The sequence below is a fragment of the Pongo pygmaeus genome, chromosome 4, assembly GCF_028885625.2.
Source record: "Pongo pygmaeus isolate AG05252 chromosome 4, NHGRI_mPonPyg2-v2.0_pri, whole genome shotgun sequence".
NCBI classification, from domain to species: domain Eukaryota; kingdom Metazoa; phylum Chordata; class Mammalia; order Primates; family Hominidae; genus Pongo; species Pongo pygmaeus.
In genome coordinates this window covers 135538190-135555584 of record NC_072377.2, presented here as the reverse complement: position 1 = coordinate 135555584, position 17395 = coordinate 135538190, and the positions used below count along the sequence as shown (strand labels likewise).

The 17395-nt window shown below is 36.3% G+C and overlaps 1 long non-coding RNA gene across 2 annotated transcripts in view; it reads right to left on the bottom strand.

Moving 5' to 3' along the window:
* The window catches only part of LOC129036672 (uncharacterized), a 62364-nt gene extending 53425 nt beyond the window's left edge, over positions 1-8939 (bottom strand). For both annotated transcript variants that reach the window (XR_008502620.1, XR_008502621.1), the window contains exons 1-3: positions 8789-8939; positions 5618-5747; positions 195-342 (exon numbers count right to left, since the gene is read on the bottom strand). This is a non-coding gene — a long non-coding RNA (uncharacterized LOC129036672). The remainder of the gene's footprint in view (positions 1-194; positions 343-5617; positions 5748-8788) is intronic.
* Positions 8940-17395: the final 8456 nt, after the last annotated feature.

Genomic DNA, 17395 nt, shown 5'->3' with positions numbered 1-17395 from the left:
GTCCCATCTGCTTTTTATTTCTCTCTTCCTCCTCTTCTGCCACTTTTTGGGTGAATCAAATACTTTTTAGTGTTCCATTTAATACCTCATTTTTATTTGTATCTCTTTATATTATCTTAATAGTCTTGCAAATAGTTTTCAAAAAGAATTTATCATAGAAATTATTTTAAAATTTCTTCTGGATGTTTTCATACCTTTTTTTGGGTGCTTCCACTTTCCTTCTTTTTTTTTTGTATGTCAAGCTTGAGACCACATAAAGCATTGTCTGCAACAGAGACTCCAACAAGTTCTCCTTGCATCCCCACATATCATCTCTTTTCGGTTTCAAAATATGTATTCCCACTAAAGAAAGAAAAGAAGGGCTGACTTTGTGGGACAGAAACATGGAGGTGGAAACAGAGCAACAATAAATGAGAAATGGAGACTTTGCTATTTCTTCAGACTTATTTGCTGAGAAAAGTAAACCTTGTCAGCAGTTTTATATAGTGGATTAAAAACAGAAATAACTTCATATAGAGCTGTGCTCAAATGTGGAATTTTCTGCCTTTTAACTAGCTGACTTTGGGCAAGTTACTTCACTTCTTTGATCTTTACTTTTCCACCACTTAACAAACATTTATTATTTATTAAGTTGAGACTTGAAATTTACTCTTAAAATAAGAACCTAATTTGTTCACTTTTATTATCAAGACAAAAAAAGCAAAACAAAAAATACTTAGTTATATAACCTTGTAAGAATCTATTAAGGTTTAATCAAGCTATTTTAATTTTTTTCCGAAGTATCAAGCTGAAAATTCAACAAGAAGTTGGGGCCTTTCATCTCCATATATTTTTCTTTAATTTTTTTAATTTCAATAGCTTTGAGTTCATCAATTTTTAATGCTTGTCTATAACTATGGATTTCAAATTTATGACATTTGTGTATTACTTAGGCTACATGCATATTGTTATTAAGAAAGGAAAATACAGTACTTTCTTTTTTTTTTTTTTTTTCCTTTTATTGTAATTATTATTATTATTATTATTATTATACTTTAGGTTTTATGGTACATGTGCCCAATGTGCAGGTAAGTTACATATGTATACATGTGCCATGCTGGTGCACTGCACCCACCAACTCGTCATCTAGCATTAGGTATATCTCCCAATGTTATCCCTCCCCCCTCCCCCCAACCCACAACAGTCCCTGAAGTGTGATGTTCCCCTTCTCTATTATAATTTTTATCTCATTTCTAATAACAGTTCATACATTTGATACACTAAATCATGTCCTGTTTTTTTCTGTTATGGTTGAAGGTATTCAATGATTTGTGAGGCTTTTTTCCAACTTGCTAGAGCACATTTAAAAAATGTGAATCCCAGAGGGCATGCTATGAATTTCTCAGCAGAAGTCATTGCTTTGTAACACGTTCTTTAGGAGATTATTCTTCAGGGATCAGGATGTGCCCATCTCATAGCAGTTCTGCTGTAGATAATAATGTTCTGATAAGACTGTATGTAGATCCCTCTAAAGATCTGTTTTTAGATCTTTTTTATACCAGGAAGGATATAATTTTTCTCTCTAGGTCAACTGAAGCACTGGCTGTTTTGGGAAAACTTATGTCCCTTGTTAGGCATGGAAAGCATTACTATTTATGTTAGAGATCAGTGACATCTGTGTACTTCATGAAAGCTCTATGAAACAATCAAGACAAATGCAGAGAATGACTTTTCTTCTGTACCTTAAGTAGTGTTATTCTGCTTTCTTTGTTTTACATGTATAACAAAATGTAAAAATAATTATCCATCAAGTGATATATTAATATATTTTCCCTCAAAAGGAAAAGTTTTGTATGTGAGAGTTATGCATAAAAAATAATTAAAATGGAAATTTTACTAAAACCCCCAAAGTGAGGATGACTGGGACCATGGGATAACTTCATAGTAATAAAGACCCTTCTTTGCAAATGCCTCTTCACAGAGAACAATAGGCATGTGATACTAATGGTTATAAGGGGACCACAGAATCATGAACTTTTTGCCAGATCCTTCTAATTTCTAAGCTAATCCTTCATTGGAAGCCTTTGAAAGTAAATTAAGTCTCCTTGTTCACTAGCTCTGGGAATTGTTATCCCAGATACGAATAAAAAGCAATACAACCTTTGAAAACTTGCTGTCTCTTGGGGCCTGTTTCCTCATCTTTCTAAATAAGAAGGAATAATAAACTACTTTAAGTTGTAATTATAGAAATAAATATTTATAAAGTGCGTTGATGGAGAACAAAGGAAGATGATATGAAATGCCAACTACTGGTATTATTTAATCACATTCAGCACCTAAATCGAAAGATTAAATAATGGTTGGCATAACAACTATTCTGCTTCATCTCAGTAAGTAATTTTTGTGAAGTGTTGATTAGTATGTTCTTAATTCATATGAATTTAGCTATTACAGTCTGCTCTTGAACAATGGCGGATGGAGGGGAGGGTTAGGGGTGCTAACTTCCACATAGTTGAAAATCTGCATATAACTTTTGACTCCCCCAAAACTTAACTACTAATAGCCTACTGTTGACTAGCAGTTTTACCAACAACAGAAACAGTCAATTAACACATATTTTTATGATACATGTATTATATACTGTATTCTTAGAATAAAGTAAACTAGAGAAAAGAAAATCATAAAAAAGATAAAAATACATTTCCAGTACTGTACTGCTTTTATTGATCCCATAAGTTTATGTCATCTGCTTACAAGTTGACTCTTTTGTCTGAAATGGTGGGCAACTGCAGCTGCAGACCTCAATCTACTATACACATCAAACGATTCAACCTTTTCTTGTAATGTCATGACTTTTCTCTGCTTCTTGGGACCACTTCCAGCATCACTAGTAGCACTTTGTATAGGTTTGATGGTGTTATTCAACGTTTACAGTATTGCACTAAACATGATGAAAAATACATGAGAACTGCAAGAGATCACTTTTTACTGTGACAGCAATTTACCAGAGAGACAAACTGCTCATTTGGAGATATCAGCGTCACACTGCACTTTAAGTGGATCCTCACGGCACTGGAACTCACTGTAATAGCAAATGAAGATGGCTACAAAATTATTACAGTAGTATATGTAGTATGTACTGTAGATAATTTTATGCAGTTATGATTGAATACTGCAGCTTTACATTTGTTTACATTTCTCACTACAACAAATGGTGCCATGTATGGTATGTAAATGTTTCTGTGCATTAGTTTTGACAAATTTTAACTTTCTGTAATACATTTGTGTATATTTTATGGTAGTAAATGATAAAATAGGCTACTATTTACATATATTTTATGCATTCACAACATACTTAACTTTTTCTTATTTTTTTTTGATACTTTTGACTACATGGTTCATCTGCAAGTTTTTTCAAATTGTCACACATCTCCAAAAATTTTTCCAATATATTTATTTTAAAAATTCATGCATAAGTGGACCCATGCAGTTCAAATCCCTGTTGTTCAAGGGTCAACTGTAATGGTTTCATTTGCTTGGATAGAAAACAAAGCTCTTTACAAAGCTACATAAAGTCATGACTTGAAGGATTGCTACAAATCTTTTTGAGTTCTGTTTCCCAAAGAGATTCTTAGTTCAAATTAATGGTATATTTGTATCTTCATGCCACTACAACTATTTTAAGCAGAAAGTAGGTTTAAAGCTAAACTTATTTTTATTTCTTGTATTTTAGAATTTAGTTTATACACTAAATTTAAAGCATTTGAACTTGCTAAAATGAAGTAAATTAATTTTACAGCTATATCATTATTATTTCTAAGTCCATCCATTCAGTCTTCTGAGTGGGTTAATGATATAAATGTAATCTAGTAGCGTGAATAAGATTGGATAATCCCCACAAAGAAGACTGAGCAAAAAGTTCATGATGCCTGATCACTAAAACTCCAGAGAGTGTTAAGACTATTAAATTTAAAAATGTTCAATAAGTATTAAAAATAAAAATAAAATGATTTATTAATAAAGTATTATTTATTTTAAAATTATTTACTTAATTGATTTATTTAAAAAACTGTGGAAGTAATAAGTATTTATTTTATCATACACAAACATTGCAGGAGCACACAGAATAGGAAGCAAACATTCCCTATCCCACATAATAAATATACTTGAACATGAATGTTGGCACTTGGTATGTATAATTCTGTAGGAAACAGCTTGAGGCAGAGATAGCTGGCTGTTCCTAATATGTTTTCCCCCTTTTCTACTGTTTTAGAACTTTTAGTGGGGCATATAGTTGCCTAGAATGAAGACTTCATTTCCCAGCCTGCTTCGTATCTTTTTATGGCCACATAACTAAATTATGGACAGTGGATTGCTAACGGAAGTATTTTGTACCAATTTCAAGAAACATTTTTTTCAGAGACAAATGGCATGTGCACTCTGCTCCCCTTTTCTTGATTTGTTCCTCTGTCCTGCTGCCTGAAATGTGAGTAGTTCCTTGGGCCATAAGCATGAGAGTTGTATCTTAGGGAAGAGCTGATAATGACCTAGATCTCTCAGGACATCATGGGCCAGAACCACCAGGGCAGTCTTGGCTTTCTTACCTCCAGACCAATAGAAGAGAAAGACAGAAAGTTCTGTATTGTTTAAATCACACATTCTACTTTTTCTACATTTGCAACCCATTCTAATCTTCACTCATGGAGAGTTCTGAAAGTTTTGGATATATGCAAATATAATTTAAATTTTTGACAGGTGCTTCCAAATTTTCCTTACAAAAATTATTTTACTTCATACTTTACTAAGAGGTCTATGCAAATACTTTCCCCTCATAAGCTATTATCAGGATTTTAAATATTTTCTGAATAGGTTATTAATGTACTTTCTTTTTCAGTTTCTGCCCCTTTCGTTTTATTTTCTTATCTTGCCCTACATTTTTATAGTTGTTTCTCTCTCTAGATTCTCTAATTTTTTTTTCTACCTCTGTTGTGACTTTTTTGTCTCCAGCCTCTTTCTTAGCTTTCTCTTTTCTCCAAAGGGCAGATTGGAGTATTATTTTTTCTCTTCCTGAGGATATGCCACCTTGGATCTACTCCCTGGGGCTGGTTCCAGGGGTCTTAAAATCTGAAAAGCGTTCAAGCATACTTAGTAGTTGTATTCTTGATGAACTGTGAACCACCACTATTGCGACATGTATGTATATCCTCCAAATTTCCAAAATTCAGATTGCTTATGAAAAATGCATACACACAAAATGATTAAAAAAATAGCAGTCTAGAGCTCATTACCACCAATTTGTATAAAGCAGGCCTTCGTGAGACTTAGGAAATCATTCTACTTTTAAAAGACAGTATTATATGCAACTATTTTCTCTATTAATAAATGTGAGTCTTCCATTGTTTGTTACAGTGAAGGAGACTTTCTTTTTTCTTTTTTTTTTCTGTTCCTTCCAGAGCAGGGCTAACTCTTAGGCAGTGTGCCAGAGTCAGCCTAAGGAGAATTTTGACTGCTTTCTTTCCCGTGCTCTTCCTAGCAGTAATTCTCCATGTGACATTGTTAGTGTCTAACTCTCTCCAACAATCCCAAGCTGTCATACCCACAACCTTACTTAAAGAACAGTCCATATACATTTTCTTACCCACAGGTCACCTTCATTTGTCTGCTTAAACTTGACATACTGGCCACAGCTGGTTTCTTCAAGGTTTACATCTGATCCTAAGGCAGCCATCTGGACTTGCCACGGTTACTGAGGCAAGCAGGTTCAAGGGCTTGATAAAAGGAGTCATGTAAGCTTACTCAATTGCATTTTAAAAGTCTGAATGGCACACACTCATAGACACACACACACACATTCAAGGGGCTGGGTAAAGGGAACTCCCAGAAGGAAAGGAATAAGGATGCCTCATGTGATAGCAAGAAGGAGACTGGAGAGAGGATATTAACTATGGCAGGGGAAGTAGACACAGTATAGGGGAAACAGACACGAGATAAGCTGCCACAGGTGTGCTGTAGTGGAAATACTAAGCAGAGGATGAGAATGGATGGATAAGACATTACAACTTCTGTGATCTTAAAAAAAATTTCAGTTTTCCAACAGTCCAGCTGTGTACCTTTTGAAAATGTTTTCTGTCTCATCTTCTTTCTCTTGTCCTTACAATAAATCGTACCTACTCAGGTAAATTCGCGTATCTTTTTCATCATAATTGGAAAGAGCCTAACATATTTTTAATGTCCCTGTTTGCATCTTATTAAGCTTGTTACAGAATATATTTCTAGTTTTTTCTGTTGGACTGTGCTCTTGCTCCAACAGGAAACAGTTTAATATTCCTCAGATTCGAGGTAATGATCCTGTCTCCTCAATTCTGTGGTCTTCCTAATGGACTGTGCTAGGAGAAGAACAAGCAAAAATTAGACACCAAATTGTTTTAAGGCTTGGTAGTTACTTATTTATTGTTTATTGTGTCACTGGTCTTTATTTAGTTGTTCTAGACATTCTGTCTACTCTCACTTACACAATTTTTATTTTTCTCTTTATGGATCATTCTCATCTGCTTATAAACATATTATTCCTCACATCTGAATAAAACTCTTTTCTTGATTTCACTTTCCCTGTTACTGCCACACCATTTCTTTGCTTTTCTTGGCAAATTGAAAGCATTGCCTATTTTTATTATTTCCAGTTCTACTTCCATTCTCCCTTAATCTCACTACAATCCAGGTTTTCTTGTTTCCATCACTCCACTAAAACTGATCTCAATAAAGACATCAGAACTTCCACATTGCTAAGTCCTGTGGTTAATTTTCACTCTGTATTTTATTTGACTTAGCAGCATCACATGACGCAGTTAATTCACCTGGCTTCTGCAAACACTTGATTTCCCTCCTTCATTTCCTGCTTACTCAAATTTTCTGCTTTCTCCCCTTCTTTGCAATCTTTTAATCATGGGAAAGTTCTGTTCTTAGTTCTCTTTTCAGCCAAGGAGAGAATAGAGTTGCTGTGTTGCGCAAATGCCATGTCAACAATTCAGTTCCCATTAGATTATTCTTTTGATCCAAACAGTGCAGAAGAATGAAAAGTGAGCTCCCCACCCTGGGCCCTTGGTCCCACTTTGTAGTCTTGAAGTGTGGATGTTCTAACAGAAATTTACCATAAATTAATGGATACAAGCCAATACTTGCTGTGCTCTCATGGTCATCTGTGGATATGCACAGAGTAGCAACATATTTGAGTTGCTCAATGTGCTTGTTTGCAGCTGGGCTTGCTCTACCTTCTTGTTCCAGCTCTTATACTGGAAACAAGAGTCCTTTTCAGGGTCTATTTAGTGCCATGTTTTCCTCACTTTTGTGTTTTGGAGGTGATTTTACTATTTAAAGTGGCCCCAAGCATAGTGGTAGAGTGCGGCCTAGTGTTCCCAGTCATAGGAAGTCTCTGATGTGCCTTGTGGAGAAAACAGATGCATTAGATAAACTTAGTTCAGGCATGAGTTCCACTCCTGTTGGCCATGAGTTCAGTGTTAATGAGTCAACAATGTATATTCAATAAGGTGCTTTAAACAGAAACACATGTAAAAGAAGGCTGTATATTGACCAGTGAGTTGATAAAATGGTGGTGACCAGACACTAGCAGAAATCTAGCCCTAGAGGCGATTTATTCAGTATTTCTGCTAGGAGCAATGATTTAATATTTGCCAATTCAATGTTTCTGGAGACTTTACAGATCATAAGTACCGAGAATGAGAATCAATTGTATTTGCAAATTTGATGGTAACAAATTGACTTCTAAGGTGTCTGTAATAATTTCTACTCTAATCAACAATATATGAATGGCTATTTGTTTATTCCTTCACTAACAGTGTGCATTAGAAAATGTTAAGTCTTTGTCAGATAGGTTAAAAAGGTGTATTACTCTTATTTTAATTTATATATCTTTATGCATATTTATACTTATGCATGCGTGTGCACGCATGTGTGTGTGTGAGAGAGAGAGAGAGAAATGTTTGCTCGTATCTTTTCACCCATGTTAAAAATTAGGTCCTTGGTGTTTTTCCTTATAGATTTATGAAATCACTTTATATATTGAAGAAATTTATCCTTCACTATATTGGTAGAAGATTTTTTTTCTCAATATGTCATTTGTCTTTCAACTTTGATTAAGTTTTTTTTGACCATTAAAAACTCTTTATAACACTATATAAAAAGTTTTGAGATACAGCTGGAGATTATGGCAAACAGGAGGCAGGACTAGATTGCAGCCACTTGAATGCACAAAACAGTGTGTGGAGGCTCGCATCATGAACTTTTGCTTCAGAACGATTGCAGGAATACGTTAGGAAAGCCAAGAGAACCTACAGAGCCTCTGAAGGAAGCCGACTGCTCCTACAGGACCCAGGAAACACTCCAAATACTGTGAGTGCCTAAACTGTGGAAGTGGGAAAGGGAGATCGTCTGCCCGCAAACATACACCCCCACCGGGGAACCCTGAAGGTCTAGATTACAGGAGAAGATTCTTACCTTACTTGGAGATGGGTCAGTTTAGAGAACTGAGAGAAATAGAGGAGTACAGGAAGCAGCAGGAAAATCCCTGTGGGCTTGCTGGATCCCCTAGAAGGCCCTTTCTGCCTCGCCTCACAGGGGTCCTTGAGGAGGGCTGCCAGAGGCACTGGGAAAAGGCCACAGGGAGAAGGAAAGCTCCAGCTGAACTTTGTAACAATTTGAACCAATCAAGAAGTCTCCTGGCCAGAACTCTGGGGAGGGCGTGAATCTGGTGTACAGACTCCACAGGCCGGGGAAGAAGGAATGTCCTACTTACTTTCGCAGCTGGGAGGTGGGTAGCCTGGGGTAACTTCCTGCTTGTCCACTACCTGGAAACAGACTTGGTGCTGTTGTGGGGGGTGGGCATGGTGGGAGTGACACTGGCCCTTTGGGTTGCTTGGGAGCTGGGTTGGATGAGGCCTGTGACTGCCAGCTTTTCCCCCACTTCCCTGACAACCTGCATGACACTGCAGAGACAGTCATAATCCTCCTAAGAACATAACTCTATTGACCTAGGAACCACACCTCCATCCTCCACAGCAACTGCAGCAAGACCCACCCAAGTAGAGTCTGAGCTCAGACATGCCTAGTCCTGTTGCCACCTAATGGTCCTTTTTTCACCACCCTGGTAATTGAAGACAAAGGGCATATACTCTTGGGAGTTCTAGGGCCCCACCCACTGCCCCTTCCTCCCGTACTACCACAGCTGATGCTCTCTTGAAAGTGCCACCTCCTGGCAGGAGGCCAACCAGCACAAAAATAGTCCACTAATCAAAGCTAAGGACCCTCACAGAGTCCATTATACCGCCCTGCCACCTCCACCTGGAGCAAGTGCCAGGATCCATGGCTGAGAGACCCACAGATGTTTCACATCACAGGACTCTGTGCAGTCAACCCCCAGGACCAGCTCAGAGCCTGGCAGACTTGCTGGGAGGCTAGATCCAGTAGAGAGATAACAATCTCTATAGCTTGGCTCTCAGGAAGCCACATCTCTAGGAAAAGGGGGAGAGCACTACATCAAGGAAACACCCTGTGGGACAAAAGGAACCTTGAGCCCTAGACCTTCCCCCTGACAAAGCCTACCCAAATGAGAAGGAGCCAGAAAATCACCTCTGGTAATATGACAAAACAGGGTTCTTTACCACCCCCCAAAAATGACACTAGCTCACCAGCAATGGATCCAAACCAAGAAGAAATCCCTGCTCTACCTGAAAAAAAATTCAGAAGGTTAGTTATTAAGCAAATCAGGAAGGCGCCAGAGAAAGGGGAAGCCCAATGTAAGGAAATCCAAAAAATGATACAAGAAGTGAAGGGAGAAATAGTCAATGAAATAGATAGCATAAATAAAAAACCATCAAAATTTCAGGAAACAATGGACACACTTATAGAAATGCAAAATGTTCTAGAAATTCTCAGCAATAGAAATGAATAAGCAGAACAAAGAACTTCAGAGCTTAAGACAAGGTTTTCAAAGTAACCCAATTCAACAAAGACAAAGGAAAAAGAATAAGAAAATATGAACAAGGCCTCCAAGAAATCTGGGAATATTTTAAATGACCAAACCTAAGAATAATCAGTGTTCCTGAGAAAGATGAGAAATCTAAAAGTTTGGAAAATACATTTGGGGAATAATTGAGGAAAATTTCCCTGGCCTAGCTAGAGAACTAGACATTCAAATACAGGAAGCTCAAAGAACACCTGGAAATTCATCACAAAAAGATCATCACCTAGGCACATTGTCATCAGGTTATCTAAAGGTAAGATGAAAAAAAGAATCTTAAGAGCTGTCAGGCAAAAACACCCAATAACCTATAAAGGAAAACCTATCAGTTTAACAGCAGATTTCTCAGCAGAAACCCTACTAGCTAGAAGGAATTGGGGCCCGATCTTCAGCCTCCTCAAACAAAACAATTCTCAGCCAAGAATTTTGTACCAAGTGAAACTAAGCTTCATACACGAAGGAAAGTTATAGTCTTTCTCAGACAAACAAATGCTGAGAGAATTCGCCACTACCAAGCCAGCACTATAAGAACTCCTAAAAGGAACTCTAAATCTTAAAACAAATCCTGGAAACACACCAAAATAGATCTTCTTTAAAGCATAAATCTCATAGGACCTATAAAACAAAAATACAATTAATAAAACCCCAAAAAACAAGAAACCAAGGTATATGGGCAACAATAGCATGATGAATGGAATGGTACTTCACATCTCAATACCAATGTTGAATGTAAATGGCCTAAATGCTTCACTTAAAAGACACAGATTGCAGAATGGAAAAGAATTCACCAACCAACCATCTGCCTTCAAGAGACACATCTAACACATAAGGACTCACATCAACTTAAGATAAAGGGATGGAAAAAAACATTCCATGCAAATGGACACCAAAAACGAGCAGGAGTAGCTATTCTTTTATCACACAAAACAAAGTTTAAAGCAACAACAGTTAAAAAAGACAAAGAGGGTCATTATGTAATGATAAAAGGCCTTGTCCAACAGGAAAATATCACAACCCTTAATATATATGCACCTAGCACTGGCACTCCCAAATGTATAAAACAATTAATAATAGACCTAAAAATGAGATAGACAGCAACACAATAATAGTGGGGGACTTCAATACTACTTTGACACCACTAGACAGGTCACCAAGACACAAAGTCAACAAAGAAACAGTGGATTTAAACTATACCCTGGAATAAATGGACTTAACAGATATTTACAGAACATTCTACTGAACAACTGCAGAATATACATTCTATTCAACAGCACATGGAACTTTCTCCAAGGTAGATCATATGAGAGGCTGCAAAACAAGCCTCAATAAATTTGAGAAAATTAAAATTATATCAAGCACTCTGTCAGACCACAGTGGAATAAAACTGAGAATCAACTACAAAAGGAACCTCCAAAACCATGCAAATACATGGAAATTAAATAACCTGCTTCTGATCACTGGGTCAAAAACGAAATCAGGAGGGAAATTAAAAAATTCTTTGAATTGAACCACGATGGTGACACAACCTATCAAAACCTCTGGGATACAGCAAAGGTGGTACTAAGGGGAAAGTTCATAGCCCTAAACACCTTCATCAAAAAGTCTGAAGGAGCACAGACAATCTAAAGTCAGACCTCAAAGAACTAAAGAAACAAGAACAAAGCAAACCCAAACCCAGCAGAATAAAGGAAATAAGTAAGATCAGAGCAGAACTAAATGAAATTGAAACAAACAAACAAAAATACAAAGTGAAACAAAAAGCTGGTTCTTTGAAAAGATAAATAAAATTGATAGACCCTTAGCAAGATTAACCAAGAAAAGAAGAAACATCAAATAAGCTCAATTAGAAATGAAATGAGAGATATTACAACTGACACCACAGAAATACAAAACATCATTCAACCCATATGTGCATAAACTAGAAATCCTAGAGGAGATGGATAATTCCTGGAAAGATACAACTGTCCTACCTTAAGTCAGGAAGAATCAGATACTCTGAACAGACCAATAACAAGCAGTGAGATTAAATGGTAATAAAAAAATTACCAACATAAAAAAGTCCAGACCCAGATGGATTAACAGCAGAATTCTACCAGACATTCAAAGAAGAATTGGTACCAATCCTGTTGACACTATGCCACAAGATAAAGAAAGAGGGAACCCTACCTAAATCATTCTATGAAGCTAGTATAACCCTAATACCCAAACCAGGAAAAAACATAATCAAAAAATAAAACTGCAGACCAATTTCCCTGATGAACATAGATGCTAAAATCCTTAATAAAATACTAGCTCACCACATCCAATAACATATCAAAAAGATAATCCACCATGATCAAGTGGGTTTCACACCAGGGACACAGGGATGGTTTAACATATGCAAGTCAATAAATGTGATACACCACACAAACTGAATCAAAAACAAAAATCACATGATCATTTCAATAGAAGCAGAAAAAGCATTCGACAAAATCTATCATCCCTTTATGAGTAAAACTCTCAGCAAAATCTGCATACAAGGGACATATCTCAATGTAATAAAAGCCATCTATGACAAACCCACAGCCAACATAATACCGAATGGGGAAAAGTTGAAAGAATTTCCTCTGAGAACTGGAACAAGACAAGGATGTTTACTCTTACCACTCTTCTTCAGCACAGTACTGGAAATTCTAGCCAGAGCAATCAGGAAAGAGAAACAAATAAAGGGCATCCAAATCGGTAAAAAGGAAGTCAAACTGTCGCTGTTTGCTGATGATATGATTGTTTACCTAGAAAACCCTAAAGACTCCTCCAGAAAGCCCCTAGAACTGATAAAAAAAATTCAGCAAAGTTTCTGGATACAGAACTAATGTACATAAATCAGTAGCTCTTCTATACACCAACAGCAACCAAATCAAGAACTCAACCCCTTTTACAATTTTGCAATTTTCAATGCAATTCCCATCAAAATATCACCTTGATTCTTCACAGAATTAGAAAAAACAACCCTAAAATTCATATGGAACTAAAAAAGAGTCCTCATAGCTAAAGAAAATCTGGACTAGCTAAAGCAGAACTGGAGGCATCACATTACCTGATTTCAAACTATACTCTAAGGCCATAGTCACCAAAACAGCATGGTACCTGCATAAAAATAGGCACATAGAACAATGGAACATAATAGAGAACTCAGAAATAAACCCAAATACTCACAGCCAACTGACCTTTGACAAAGCAAACAAAAATACAAAGTGGGGAAAAGGACACCCTATTCAACAAATGGGGGTGGGATAATTGGCAAGCCACATGTAGGAGAATGAGATTGGATTCTCATCTCTCATCTTATACAAAAATCAACTCAAGATGGATCAAGGACTTAAATCTAAGACCTCAAACTGTAAAAATTCTAGAAGATAACATTGAAAAACCCATCTAGACATTGGCTTAGGCAAGGATTTCATGACCAGGAACCCATAGCAAATGCAATAAAAACAAAGATAAATAGCTGGGACTTAATTAAACTAAAGAGCTTTTGCAGAGCAAAAGGAACAGTCAGCTGAGTAAACAGACAACCCACAGAGTGGGAGAAAATCTTTACAATCGATCTGACAAATAACTAATATCCAGAATCTGTGATGAGCTCAAACAAATTAACAAGAAAAAATCAAACAATCCCATCAGAAAATGGGCTAAGAACATGAACAATTCTCAAAAGAAGATATGCAAATGGCCAACAAACATATGAAAAAATGCTCAACATCACTAATGATCATGGAAATGCAAATCAAAACCACAGTGAGATACCACCTTACTACTCCAAGAATGGCCATAATAAAAAAATAAAAATAAAATAGATGTTGGCGTGGATGTGATGAACAGGGAACACTTCTACACTGCTGGTGGGAATGTAAACTAGTACAATCACTATGGAAAACAATGTGGAGATTCCTTAAAGAAGTAAAAATATATCCATTTGATACAGCAATCCCACTACTGGGTATCTACCCAGAGGAAAAGAAGTCATTATATGAAAAAGATATTTGCACATGCATGTTTATAGCAGCACAATTTGCAATTACAAAAATGTGGAACCAACCCAAATGCCCACTAATCAATGAGTGTATAAAGAAACTGTGACATATATATATGTCACACACATATATATATGTCACAAATATATGAGTATATACCTATATATATTTTGGGTATATACCTATATATGTCACATGTATATGTCACAGTTTCTTTATATATATATATATATACACACACACACACACACACACACACAATGGAATACTACCCAGCCATGAAAAGAAATGAATTAATGGCATTCGCAGCGACCTGGATGAGACTGGAGACTGTTATTCTCTTAGTTAAGTGAAGTAACTAAGGAATGGAAAAACAAACATCATAGTTCTCACTCATATGTGGGAGCTAAGCTATGAGGATGCAAAGGCATAAGAAAGATACAATGGACTTTAGGGACTCAGTGGGAAAGAGGGGGAAGGGGGTGACGAATAAAAACCACAAATTGGGTGCAGTGTATACTGCTCAGGTGATGGTTGTACCAAAATCTCACAAATCACCACTAAAGAACTTACTCATGTAAGTAAACACAACCTGTTCCCCAATAACCTATGGAAATAAAAAAAAATAATAAAAAAGTTTTTATTTAGTAGAATTTATCAGTCTTTTCCTTTCTGGATTTGAGCTTTGATTAGAAAAACCTTAGCTCTATGTGAAAATAGTTTTTAAATTTATTTTGCTTTTTTAGATATTTTAATTTTTTATTTTACGTATATACATAGGTGTGTATATTTCTGGGGTACATGAGATATTTTGATACAGGCATACAATGCATAATAACATCAAGATAAATAAGATATCCATCACCTGAAACAATTATGATTTCTTTGGTTACAAAGAATCCAGTTATAATCTTTTAGTTATTTAAAAATGTACAATAAATTATCGTTGACTGTAAGCACCCTGTTGCACTATCAAATACTAGATCTTATTCATTCTATCTAATTATATTTTTGTACCCATTAACCATCCCCACTCCTCCCCCACCACGATTCCCAGCCTCTGGTAACCATCATTCTATTTTCTATCTCTGTATGTTCAGATGTTTGAATTTTTAGTTCCTACAAATAAGTGAGATAATATAAAGTTTCTCTTTCTGTGCTTGGTTTATTTCACTTAACATAATGACCTGTGGTTCCATCCATGGGTTGTAAATAACAGGATCTCATTCTTTTTATGACTGAATAGTACTTCATTGTATATATGTTCTACATTTTTCCTATCCATTCATCTGTTTATGGACAAATAGGTTGTTTCCAAATCTTGACTATTGTGAACAGTGCAGCAATAAACAAGGGAGTGAATATATCTCTTTGATATACCGATTTCCTTTCTTTTGGGTATATACCTAGCAGTGAAATAGCATATGGTAGTTCCATTTTTAGTTTTTTGAGGACCCTCCAATCTGTTCTCCATAGTGGTTGTGCCAATTTACATTCCTACCAACAGTGTGTATGAAGGTTCCCTTTTCTCCACATCTTCACCAGCATTTGTTATCACCTCTCTTTTGGATAAAAGCCATTTTAACTTGGGTGAAATGATCTCATTGTAGTTTTGATTTACATTTTTCTGACAATCAGTGGTGCTGAGTACCTTTCCATATGCATGTTTGCCATTTATATGTCTTCTTCTGAGAAATGGCTACTCAGTTATGTGCCCATTTTCAAGTCAGATTATTAGATTTCTTCCTATAGAGTTGTTTGAGCTCCTTATACATTCTGATTATTAATCCCTTGTCAGATGGATAGTGTGCAAAGATTTTCTCACATTCTGTGGGTCATCTCTTCACTTAGTTGATTTTATCCTTTGTTGTGAAGAAGCTTTTTAATTTGTTGTGATTCCATTCGTCTATTTTGCTTTGGTTGCCTGTGCTTGTGAGGTATTGCTCAAGTAATCTTTGTCCACTCCAATGTCCTGAAGAGTTTTTCCAGTGTTTTCTTTTTTCTCTTTTCTTGCTCTAATACAGCCTGGTGGCCTTTTTTTTTTTCTTGCCAGAGTCTCACTTTGTTGCCCAGGCTGGAGTGCAGTGGCATGATCTCAGCTCATTGCAATCTCTGCCTTCCAGGTTCAGGTGATTCTTGTGCCTCAGCCTCCTGAGTAGCTGGGATTACAGGCATGTGCCACTACGCTTGGCTAACTTCTGTGTTTTTAGTAGAGATGGAGTTTTGCCTTGTTGGTCAGATTGGTCTTGAACTCCTGACCTCAAGTGATCCTCCTGCTTTGGCCTCCTAAAGTGCTGGGATTACAGGTGTGAGCCACTGTGCCAGGCCCCCAAGTTTTCCTTTAGAAGTTTCATAGTTTGAAGTCTTAGACTTAAGTCTTTAATCTATTTTGATTTGAGTTTTGTATATTATGAGAGAGAGGTTTTAGTTTCAGTCTTCTGCATATGGATATGCAGTTTTCCCAGCATTATTTATTGAAGAGATTCTCTTTCTGCCAATGAACGTTCTTGGCACCTTTGTCAAAAATGAGTTCACTGTAGATGTATGGATTTGTTTTTGCGCTCTCTGTTCTATTCGTCTATATGTTTGTTTTTATGTGATTAGCATGCGGTTTTGGTTACTATAGCATTGTAATATAATTTGAAGTCAGGCCAGTTTTGTTCTTTTTACTCAGGATAGCATTAGCCATGCTAGGTCTTTTTTGGTTCCATCTGCATTTTAGGATTGTTTTTTCTACTTCTGTGAAGACTATCATTGGTATTTTGATAGCGATTGCATTGAATCTGTAGATTGTTTTGAGTAGGATGGACATTTTAACAATATTGATTTTTCCAATTCATGAACATTGGAAAGAGAAGAACATTCTTTTCTTTCCAATTTGTTATGTCCTCTTCAATTTCTTTCATCAATATTTTATAGTTTTCATTGTGGAGATATTTAACTTATTTGGTTAAACTGACTCCTAGGTGCTTCATTTTATTTGTAGCTATTTTAAAAATGGTATTACTTCCTCAATTTCTTTTTTCAGATTGTTCACTGTTAGCATATAGAAATGCTACTGATTTTTGTATGTTGATCTTGTATTCTGTAACTTTACTGAATTTGTTGTCAGTTCTAAGAGATTTTTGGTGGAGTCTTTAGTTTTTTCCAAATATAAGATCATGTCATCTGCAAGCAAGGATAATTTGACTTCTTCCTTTGCAATTTGGATGCCTTCTTTCTCTTGTCTAATTGCTTTACCTAGGACTTCCAGCAGTATGTTGAATAACAGTGGTGAAAGTGGACATCCTTGTCATGTTCTAGATCTAGAGGAAATGCTTTCAGTTTTCCCCCATTCAGTATGATATATATGGCTTTGATTGTGTTAAGG